The sequence below is a fragment of the Erythrolamprus reginae genome, chromosome 2 (assembly GCF_031021105.1).
Source record: "Erythrolamprus reginae isolate rEryReg1 chromosome 2, rEryReg1.hap1, whole genome shotgun sequence".
NCBI lineage: Eukaryota > Metazoa > Chordata > Lepidosauria > Squamata > Dipsadidae > Erythrolamprus > Erythrolamprus reginae.
Window position 1 is genome coordinate 33482535 of NC_091951.1, and position 11422 is coordinate 33493956.

Consider the following 11422-nt stretch of genomic DNA (forward strand, 5'->3'; position numbering starts at 1 on the left):
TCCTTTCTAGGGGAAAAGATATAGGAGGAGACAATGATGCAGCTTGATCATACAGGCTGAATTTAATGCATGTGTGATCCAGTTAGCTGTACTGCTGCTGTGAAGCACCCAAATTTGAACATAGAAGAGAGTTGGAAGGGTTAATTGGAAGTTTTTAAAGTAGATTTTTATGAATTGTTTTTATGTATTAATTGGATTGATATTATAATCTCATATGTTGTGAGCCACCCCAGTCCTCCAAAATCAATCAAATAAATAATGGCTTTTGGCAGCAGCCCTGGCTTTCAATTAGCAGTTGAGCAGCTGCTCTTCAATTCCCTCTCAGCTGCCTATATGCTTTGGGTAGACTTGGGCATTGTTTTAGTGGTTCCTGGCACTGTCCTTTTGGGGCGTACTGTACTTCCCTCACATTTTGTGAACGCCTCTAGTGATAGCAAGCTATTGCATTGGTTGATTGGTCTCATCCTTAGGAGATTTCTCCTTAATCCTAGGTTGCTTCTCTTTGGTTAGTTTCTATCAGTTCTTTGTGCTTTTGGTGCTTTGGAAAATAGATCGACTCCCTCATTTTTGTAGGAGCCCCACAAATTTCCTGACAACAATCAGTGGAACAACTTACCTCCAGAACTTGTAAATGATCTAACACTTGATGTTTTAACGGAAATGTTGGATAACCATTTGTCCGAAGTGGTTTAGGGATTCCTGTCTAAGCAGGGGTTAGACTAGAAGACCTCCAAGGTCCTTCATAACTCTGATTCTATGGGAACAGTGCTATTTTATTGTGAGTTGGAGAAATTTCCTAAAGTTGAGACCAAGTTTTCCATGCCCACCCAGTCACATGACCAGCCACACCCACAACTACTAGTAGGGAAAAATTTTGAATTTCACCATTGATTTCTATACTGTAGTTTTGGAATATAAGGCACCTTTTCCTCCCTAAAAGAGGCTGAAAATTCAGGTGTGTCTTATACTCTGAATGCAGCTCCCCCCCTCCAACAAGTTTTTCCTCCCAGACCTAATTAGGTGCTAACTATCTTCCCAGCTCCTATCTTGCAGGTTCTTTCATTGTTACTGTCTGCGAAGAATGTTTTCCAATCCCTGTCTTTGCAGGTTTTTTCCATTGCTCTAACTTGCTCCAAATGTTTCTTTCTAGCCCTAACCAGGTGCTAATGATGTTCCTGGTTCTTTATCTGGCTTGCAAGCTCTTTCACTCTCTGAATGTTTTCCAAACCCTGTCTTTGTAGGTTTTTTATTGTTCTACTTGCTCCGAATGTTTCTTTCCAGCCCTAAGCAGATGCTAACAATGATCCCAGCTCTTACAAGCTTGCAAGATCTTTCATATGAGAGCATATGCACCAAGACAAATTCCTTGTGTGTCCAATCACACAATAGAATTCTATTCCATTACTCTGCTAAGAATGTTTTCCAAGTCCTGAAGTCTTTGCAGGGTTTTTTTTTTCATTGCTCTAACTTGCTCCAAATGTTTATTTCCAGTCCTAACCAGGTGCTAATGATCTTCCCAGTTCTTAGGGCTTGCAAGGTCTTTCATTATTCTCTGCAAAGAATGTTTTCCAAGCCCTAAGCCTTTGCAGTATTTTTTTCATTGCTCTACTTGCTCAGAATTTTTCTTTCCAGCCCAAACCAGGTTCTAACAATGTTCCCAGCTTGCAAGCTCTTTCATTGTTACTCTCCAAAGAAGGGTTTTTTTCAGCAGTAACAAGGGGATAAAATAAGGTGCTGAAACTGATCAGATTTGGGTTTCTTCCCATGTAAGTTTCAGAGATTCCTGGCCACGTTTCGACGAGGTCTCACTCGTCATCTTCGGGTTGCTGCCTTTGGCTTTATGCTAGGGTGAAGCACAAGGCCAAAAGTACCAGCCTGAAGATAACACATTAGTACATACAGGCATAGAAACAGAAGACTGACGGCAGAAAAAGACCTCATGGTCTATCTAGTCTGCCTTTATACTATTTCCTGTATTTTATCTTACAATGGATATATGTTTATCCCAGGCATGTTTAAATGCAATTACTGTGGATTTACCAACCACGTCTGCTGGGAGTTTCTTCCAAGGATCTACTACTCTTTCAGTAAAATAATATTTTCTCATGTTTCTTTTGATCTTTCCCCCAACTAACTTCAGATTGTGTCCCCTTGTTCTTGTGTTCACTTTCCTATTAAAAACACTTCCCTCCTGAACCTTATTTAATCCTTTAACATATTTAAATGTTTCGATCATGTCCCCCCTTTTCCTTCTGTCCTCCAGACTATACAGATTGAGTTCATTAAGTCTTTCCTGATACGCTTTATGCTTAAGACCTTCCACCATTCTTGTAGCCCGTCTTTGGACCCGTTCAATTTTGTCAATATCTTTTTGTAGGTGAGGTCTCCAGAACTGAACACAGTACAGTATTCCAAATGTGGTCTCACCAGCGCTCTATATAAGGGGATCACAATCTCCCTCTTCCTGCTTGTTATACCTCTAGCTATGCAGCCAAGCATCTTACTTGCTTTTCCTACTGCCCGACCACACTGCTCATCCATTTTGAGACTCAGAAATCACTACCCCTAAATCCTTCTCTTGTGACGTTTTTGCTAACACAGAACTGCCAATGCAATACTCAGATTGAGGATTCCTTTTCCCCAAGTGCATTATTTTACATTTGGAAACATTAAACTGCAGTTTCCATTGCTTTGACCATTTATCTAGTAAAGCTAAATCATTTACCATATTACAGAGCCCTCCAGGAATATCAACCCTATTGCACACTTTAGAGTCATCGGCAAATAGGCAAACCTTCCCTACCAAACCTTCCCCTATGTCACTCACAAACATATTAAAAAGAATAGGACCCAGAACAGACCCTTGTGGCACACCGCTTGTAACCCGTCTCTGCTCAGAATACTCGCCATTAACAATAACTCTCTGATGTCTATGCTTCAGCCAGCTTGAAATCCACTGAACTATCCATGGTTCATATTAATCACTTCTATTTTGAATACATAGTGGAAAGAGGAAACTTGGGAGTTGACAAAGTTGATGCTATAATGGACAAAACTGACTGAATCTACACGATCTTCAGATACCTGTGAAGTATTTATTCAGGTGGATGTAAAACCAATAGTAAGAGGACTAAGTTCAAAATTGGACAGTCACTTGTGCGCTAAGGCCCAAGTGATTACAACTGGCCTTTTAATGGTGAATACACATTTAATCACAGCTATGAGTATGTGACGATGCATGATTGATTCATCTAGGCCAGGGGTAGGCAAAGTTGGCTCTTCTATGACTTGTGGACTTCAACTCCCAAAATTCCTGAGTGAATCATGCTAGCTCAGGAATTCTGGGAGTTGAAGTCCACATGTCATAGAAGAGACAACTGCCTACCCCTGATCCAGACCATGTACAAATAGTTGTTGACTTACTATCTTAATGGAGCCTGCTTACCACAGTTGTATTGCCACAGTCATTAAGCAAATCATCCTGGTTTGTTAAATGAAGATGGTTATTGAATGAACATTGACAGTTAAGCAAACGATGGCTTGCTATGGACAAACCAATAGCTATGTTAAGTAATTGCCAAAACATTTGTGAAACATGATCAAGCAATTATAGGGTGCTGCATATTATAAAACAGTGTTTCCCAACCTTGGCAACTTGAAGATACAGTGATACCTTGTCTTACAAACTTAATTGGTTCCGGGATGAGATTCTTAAGGTGAAAAGTTTGTAAGACGAAACAATGTTTCCTATGGGAATCAATGGAAAAGCAATTAATGCGTGCAAGCCCCAAATTCACCCCTTGTGTCAGCCGAAGCGCCCGTTTTCACTTCCGTGTTTTTGCGATGCTGCAGGGGAATCCCAGCACCGCAAAAACGGGTGCTTCGCTGGCAACGGAAGTCCGAAGGTGGGGTTTCCCAGCGAAGGGAGCATCAGTGAAATCGCAGCATCGGAAGTCCAGAGGTGGGGTTTCCTATGGAGGGGAGCCTCACGGGAATCCCAGCAGCGCAAAAACAGGTGTTTCGCTGGCAACGGAAGTCCGGAGGCGGGGCATCCCAGTGGCAGCGGTGTGTTTGTAAGGTGAAAATAGTTTGTAAGAAGAGGCAAAAAAATTTAAAACCCCGGGTTTGTATCTCGAAAAGTTTGTATGACGAGGCGTTTGTAAGACGAGGTATCACTGTATTAGGACTTCAACTCCCAGAATTCCCCAGCCAGCATTCGCTGGCTGAGGAATTCTGGGAGTTGAAGTCCAAATATCTTCAAGTTGCCAAGGTTGAGAAACTGTTATATAAGACCATGTTGCAGAGTGCAAAACTGGGTCATAAGTAGCCCCAAGGTAGGTGGTTATAATTTTGAGCTGTTGCTGAGCAAACAGTCACAAATCAACTCCCTGTAGAGAGCATTAGTTTAATGGAATGTGTGAGATGACAACTTTTATTTGGCATTTCTTTACGATCTTTCCAGGGTTTGTGTCTGGTGAGAAACACAACTTCCTAATAAAAGTGCTCCTTCATCCTTTCCCAGTTGAAACTTATCTGTCATATGTTTGTTTGCTTATGTTTGTTCATGTTTATTTAGATTTGTATGCTGCCCCTCTCCGCCAGCTTCCTTGGATATTTGTAAGCTTAAAGGAGAGACAGACTTAAGTAAAAACAAGTCTTAGTTGTTAATGAGGTATTTTCCAACTCTCCCTCCTTTTAATCTTTAAAAATCTTTAACAATGATCACCTTTGAGAATAAGATCACTTCCTGCTGTCACAGGTGAGGATAAAATCCATGTTTTGGCCTCACCTGGATAATCTTGGCAAAAACATAATTATGCAATTAATCATCACAAGCTGAAATAAAGCTTACCGGTGAAGAAAAGAACCACAGTATATAGACATTAGTCAGCAGTAGAGACAAGGCTACAGGTAGTCCTCGATTTATGACCACAACTGAGCCCAACGTTTCTGTTGTTAAGAGACATTTGCTGAGTATCTGGGTGGCGCAGTGGTTAAGAGGGCAGCACTGCAGGCTATTTCAGGTAACTGCTAGCTGTAGTTCAGCAGTCCAAAGCTCACCACCGGCTGGCTCAAGGTTGGCTTAGCCTTCCATTATTCCGAGGTGGGTAAAATGAGGACCCAGATTGTTGGGAGGCAATATATATATATGTATGTATGTATGTATGCATGCATGTACGTATATGTATATGTGTGTGTGTGTATATATATATATATATACACACACACGTCACATGTTTTTTTGCTGAATTTGAAAATTAAGGGAGACTAGGATAGATCTATTTTGGCCTTATTTATATATATAATATATATATATTTATATATATATATGACGGTCTTGGCATATTCGGGTTTCTTCCCGTGTAGGATTTGGAAATTTCTGGTGACGTTTCGACGTGTGTTCGCCGTAGAACAAGGACAGAAGCACCAGCCTGAAGATGACAAGTGGGACCTCGTTGAAACGTCGCCAGAAATTTCCAAATCCTACATGGGAAGAAACCCGAATATGCAAAGACCGTCATACCTGTACTCGTGAAAATCTACGAAAACAAATATATATATATATATATTTATATATGTGTGTGTGTGTGTGTGTGTGTGTGTGTGTATGGATGGATGGATGGATGGATGGATTGTATTTCTATGCCGCCCTTCTCCGAAGACTTGGGGCAGCTTACAACATATAGAAAAAACAGTAAAATACAATAAAATCAATCCAATTAAATTAAAATTACAACGCAATCTGAAATCCCTAAGTAAATTAAAAATCAATCACACCCATTGTACAGCAATCATATGATAATTTGTTGGCCAGAGGCCAAGATCTAACTGGCCCAAACCTGACAACATAAATGAGTCTTGAGACCCTTACGAAAGGTGAGGAGGGTGGGGGCAGTACAAATCTCTGGAGGGAGCTGATTCCAGAGGGCCGGGGCTCCCACAGAGAAGGCTCTTCCCCTTGGTCCTGTTAAACAACACTGTCTAGTTGACGGGACCTGGAGAAGGCCGACTCGGCGGGACCTAACCAGATGCTGGGATTCATGCGGCAGGAGGCAGTCCCGCAAGTGATCTGGTCCGATGCCATGTAGTGCTTTAGAGGCCATAACCAACACTCATTCATTGAGTGAATATAATTTGAATTGAGCGAATTTGAATATAACTCCAAGTAAATCAAACTTCTGTGAAATCAAACTGTCCACTTAGGAAGCAACACTGATTGACAATCAATTTCACATGAAAGTCTAAAAAATTTACATAAACTTTGTACAGAACAAAATATTCAGTGAGAATATTTCATTCATTCAGATCTAGGATGTGTTATTTGAGTGTTCCCTTTATTTTTTTGAGCAGTATATAATTGTAGGTTGCATTACACATTTAAGAAAGATAAGGAGAGAAAGGAAGAAAAAAGAGGAAAAGAAATAGAAAAGCAGATTTGTGTCTATGTTTATAAAGTTGTGCTTTTTATCAACCTAAGTGTTGACTATATTAATCTACAGCTTCTAGGTTCTTTACTAACTTGTTTTCTTAACGTTTGTGCAATTTTCATCTTGGGTTTGAATTCTCACGTTGGTTTCTTTGTTTTTTCCCCAACAGGGTTCAGTAAGTTATCATCTTGAAGTATTGCATTTTCCTCGTTGTTATCTGTTTATCTTTCTTCATGGTTTTTGTGGGTTTATGCAGTGATTGTGCTAAATAAGACTTGTGAACTTTATGTTGTATTTGTATATTCTCTTTTCCCCAGCTTTGTAGAATTCTGTTCTCTCTTTGTCCAGTAGCTCGAGTCAGTTTTGTCAATTCAGCACATTCAAATGTTTCGTTAATAAAATTTAAGGTGGATGGAGTATGGTCCAGCTCCTAATCTTGTGCGAATACCCTGTTTCCCTGAAAATAAGACAGCGTCTTATATTAATTTTTGCTCCCAAAGATGTGCTACATCTTATGTTCAGGGGATGTCTTATTTTTTTCCATTGAATTGTATCCTGTATCCTGCTGCAGCAAAAACGCATCCAAACATGCAGCTGCATGTTAGATGCATGTTGGGTGTGTTTTAAATCTGATTGATGCAGCGTTTTGGGATGCAATTTATGGACATCAGTGTTATATATGTTCTGTTCGGGAATGCTGCGAAATGAAACATCTCCTACATCTTACCTTCGAGGGATACCTTATATTAGGCAATTCTACAAAACCTCTCCTATGTCTTACTTTTGGGGGTGACCTATTTTCGGGAAAACAGGGTAGTATTCTTGCGACTGTTAGTATGTTAACTAGTAGGTATTTGTTCAGCTGGCGTAGGCCACACGCCTTCAATTAAAGGGAAATTTAGCCAAGCAGACACACACACGAGAGAATGAAATTAAATGTTCTTTATCCAAACAAAAAAGAAGCAAAACTCCCTTTTAAACTTCAAAGGGATTTCTTGTACAAACAAGGCACTCTTGAATACAGACAGTAACGGAGTCCAGTAATAAAATCCAAGCAATAAACCAGTAACTGTGAAGTTCGTCACAGCTACTGTTGTTCAGATGTGATAAACACTCACAATGTCTTTCTATTCCAAAGTCCAGGAATCCAAACAAAGTCCTGAGCACAATCCAGAAACAGCAAGGCAGGATCCAAACCAATACGATCAGATAATCTTCCACACTGCAAGGCTGGCACGCTGCCAATTTAACAGCAGCCCTAATTACTTGAACCCCACCCAAACACAGGTGGACTCAATTATCTTCTGTAATATTTTTGAAGCGGTTCTCTCCTATGCATGGTTCTACGCATGTGTGGGTCTATCCTTATTTCCTCATCCGAATCTAATGAAGATAAGGAGGGTTGGCTTCTTCCTGGGCTGTCTTGCCAAGCCCCCCTCATCCATCCCACCGACACTTCCTTCTTCAGAGGATAATTCACTGGCCGACTCTGTCGGCAGCAAAACAGGCCTGTGACATTTGGATGTTTCCCCCATATCCACCTCCACAGTCCTTGTAGCAGGAGCTGGGCCAGTGCTAACCACAACAGGTATCTGTCTTCTTGGCAAAACTTTTTTGGTTCAAGTGCCAAAAGGGTGGGTGTGCATGTGCTAGTGAGCATGCACGCGCCCACCCATTCCCTCCCACACACGCATATGCATCCCATGATGTACCTGCATACAAGCCCTCTGCTCCCAGGCATGCGCACAGCCTCATTGAAACCTGGGAAGGTAAAAAAAATGAGCAAACCAGAAGTTCAGAAAAATGGACTTCTGGTTTCCCTGTTGTGCTGTTTTTTACACTCTGGAGGCTTTAGAGAAGCTTCCTGAAATCGCGGAGTGTGAAAAACAGCACAATGGGCAAACCGAAAGTCAATTTTTCCAAACTTCTGGTTTGCCCGTTAGGCAGTTTTTCGCACTCTGGGGCTTCAGGGAAGCTTCCATGAAACCTCAGAAGGGCAAAACAGCTTTTCCCAAGGCTGAAAATCAGCTGACCAGCGTGCATACGCACTGGAGCCGACAGGGCAACGCATCGTGTGCCCTTCAATATGGCTCCATGTGCCACCTGTGGCACCCGTGCCATAGGTTCGCCATCACCGTCTTAAGAGTTTGACACCTCTGGCCTAATCTAAGCAGTTTGTTTTTCAGGATTTTTTTCCCTTTAAGGGACTGTAGGTGAGCTCTGGAATGGTAATGTAACTTGATTCTCACCCCTACTGATATTTTAAAACTCTTGGGAGACTGATCTGGTAGCCTGATACGCAGCCTGGTAGCAGGTTACCATACTGTTTGCGTTTGGAGATTCTTTGGAGATAACTATGAGAGCCATTCATGTGGCCCTGTGAGGGATTAACAGAGGTTCTTAACCTGAGATTAGGGACCCCTTGGGAGAGGGGACAAATGACTGTGTCATCTAAGATCATGGGAAAAGACAAATTTCCCATGGTGTTAGGAACTAAAGCTTCTATTCTGCCACCTTGGAACATATTTTTACAATTGGACCAATCAGGCATTTACAGGTCCCTCTGACCTTTCTGCCAATCAGCTTAAAACTCTGTTGGGAGAATTGGCGCTAGACTTATGGTTGGGGGTCACCACAACATGAAGAACTGTATTAAGGGGTCGTAGCAATTAGAAAGGAGGAGAACCACTGGATCTTCCAGAGCATAGGTATTATTTTTTTCTTTACAAACTTGTCAATATTAAACGGAAGATTTCAAACTCTCAAAATTGCCCAGTTGGCTGAAGAATTCTGGGAGTTGAAGTCCACCCAACTTAAAGTCCCCAAATTTAAAAAAAAACTCCTCCCCAGAAACTAATCTTGTTTTTCCCCCAACCCTTTAAAAAGACCACTCTGCATTATTTTTAATCTACAAGCAACGATAGCCATCATTAATAGTTAAGTGTCTGTTTATTCTGGATTTCAACTTCTAAATTTGAAATGATGGCAACCTCCCATGGGGGGAATCAAGGCTAAAAAATGCAATTCCATCTACTGTATTTGAACAAGGCACTTTCGTTTTCCACCTTTGGAGAAAAAGGAAAGAAAAAAAGACAATCAAATCCCCTTCCTTGTGGATCCCCGTCCTGCTTTTTGTCGGTAGGGGTGATGATGGGTGGTGGTTTAAAGCAAGCTCTTTTTTCTGCTACTCTCGAGAAGGTCGAAATTTATTTTATTTTTCTAGGGAGCCTCGAAAAAGAGAGCCCAGCTAAAGGAGGCAGGGAGAAAGCAGAGGCTCGGAAAAGATGCTGGATACTTGACACTTTCAAGGGAAGATTTGTACTAAATGGTGTAGGGACTCCTTCGTAGGGAAGTGGGGTTGGACTAGATCAGTGATTTTCAACCTTTTTTGAGCCGCGGCACATTTTTTACATTTACAAAACCATTGGGCACATTGAGTGGGGATGGGGGAGCAGCTAAAAAAAGTTTGGACAAAAAAAATCTATCTCTCTCTCTTCCTCCCTTTTGCTCTATTTCTCTCTCTCTCCCTCCCTCTTTCTCTCTCTTTTTTTCTCTCTCTCCTTCCCTTTCTTTCTCCCTTCCTTCCTCTTTTTTGCTCTTTCTCTCTCCCTCCCTACCTCCCTCTATGTCTTTCTCTCTCCCACCTTCCCTCCCTCTCTCCCTCTCTTTCTTTCTCTCTTGTTCTCTTTCTCTCTCTCTCTTGTTCTTTCTTTTTCCCTCTCTTGCTTTATTTCTCTCTCTCTCTTTCTTTCTCTCTGTTTTCTTTCTCTCTCTTGCTTTCTTTCTCTCTCTCTTGTTTTCTTTCTCTCTCTCTTGTTTTCTTTCTCTCTCTGAGCTTCGCGGCACACCTGGCCATGTCTCACGGCACACTAGTGTGCCGCGGCACACTGGTTGAAAAACACTGGACTAGATGATCCATAAGGTACCTCCAACTCTAATCTAACTTATCTATGTATCTGGTTCTTGGCACTCCGAAGCAAACCGCATATCTCCACCAAGAGGGCAATCCCAATGAACCTTTGTTGAATGATTGTTTTATTCTGGGGTTTTAACCGTTTTATTATATCCTTATTATTTATATTGTTATTATTATAGAGAATAGAATTCTTTATTGGCCAAGTGCGATTGGACACACAAGGAATTTGTCTTTGGTGCATATAGAAACATAGAACAGTGTTTTCCAAGCTTGGCAACTTGAAGATATTTGGACTTCAACTCCCAGAACTCCCCAACAATTCACTGGCTGGGGAATTCTGGGAGTTGAAGTCCAAATATCTTCAAGTTGCCAAGGTTGGGAAACACTGACATAGAAGATTGATGGCAGAAAAAGACTACATGGTTCATCTAGTCTGTACTACTATTTCCTGTATTTTATCTTAGGACGGATATATGCTTATCCCAGGCATGTTTACATTCAGTTCCTGTGGATTTACCAAACACCTCTGCTGGAAGTTTGTCCCAAGCATCTACTATTCTTTCAGTAAAATAATATTTTCCCACGTTGCTTCTATGCGCTCATATTATATTCTTTTTATTACTGTACGCCGCCCAAAATCCGCAAGGATCTGGGCGGCTTATAAATCCAATAAATCAAATCCACAAACGCGGTTTCACAAACCCACACAACGATTCCCAGCGGGCCCTCAGGCCTCTCCCGCCTTTTCGCTCAATCCCGGCTGGCTTCTTTCTTCCTCCCGCCTCTCTCGCTTCTCAACCCTCCCAACTGGAAGCAGCTGGGAATTGCAGCAAACGCGGGGAGGGAGGACGAGCCCACGTAAGCCGCTTGGAGAGCCCCCCTTTCCCCCCCAAGTTGGAGGAAGAAAAAGCCTCTTCTTGCCTCTCCACAGATCCCGCTCGCGGGCTTTCCTCTTCGACCTTGCCGGCGTCCTGCGCTGGATCGGAAAGGTGCGATTCCTCCCCCCCGAAGCCCGCGCTAGAGCGATCGCGGCTAGCCAGATCCCCGATCGCTCCGGTTCCTGGGCCGGCCAGATCTA

The 11422-nt window shown here is 42.0% G+C and overlaps 1 long non-coding RNA gene across 1 annotated transcript; it reads right to left on the minus strand.

Annotated features, from left to right (window-relative positions):
* Positions 1–7355: 7355 nt before the first annotated feature.
* On the minus strand, positions 7356–11408 carry LOC139160119 (uncharacterized). The gene is made up of 2 exons (XR_011557885.1): positions 11266–11408; positions 7356–9493 (listed from the first exon to the last, which is right to left on the minus strand). It is a non-coding gene; the product is annotated as an uncharacterized lncRNA (long non-coding RNA).
* Positions 11409–11422: the final 14 nt, after the last annotated feature.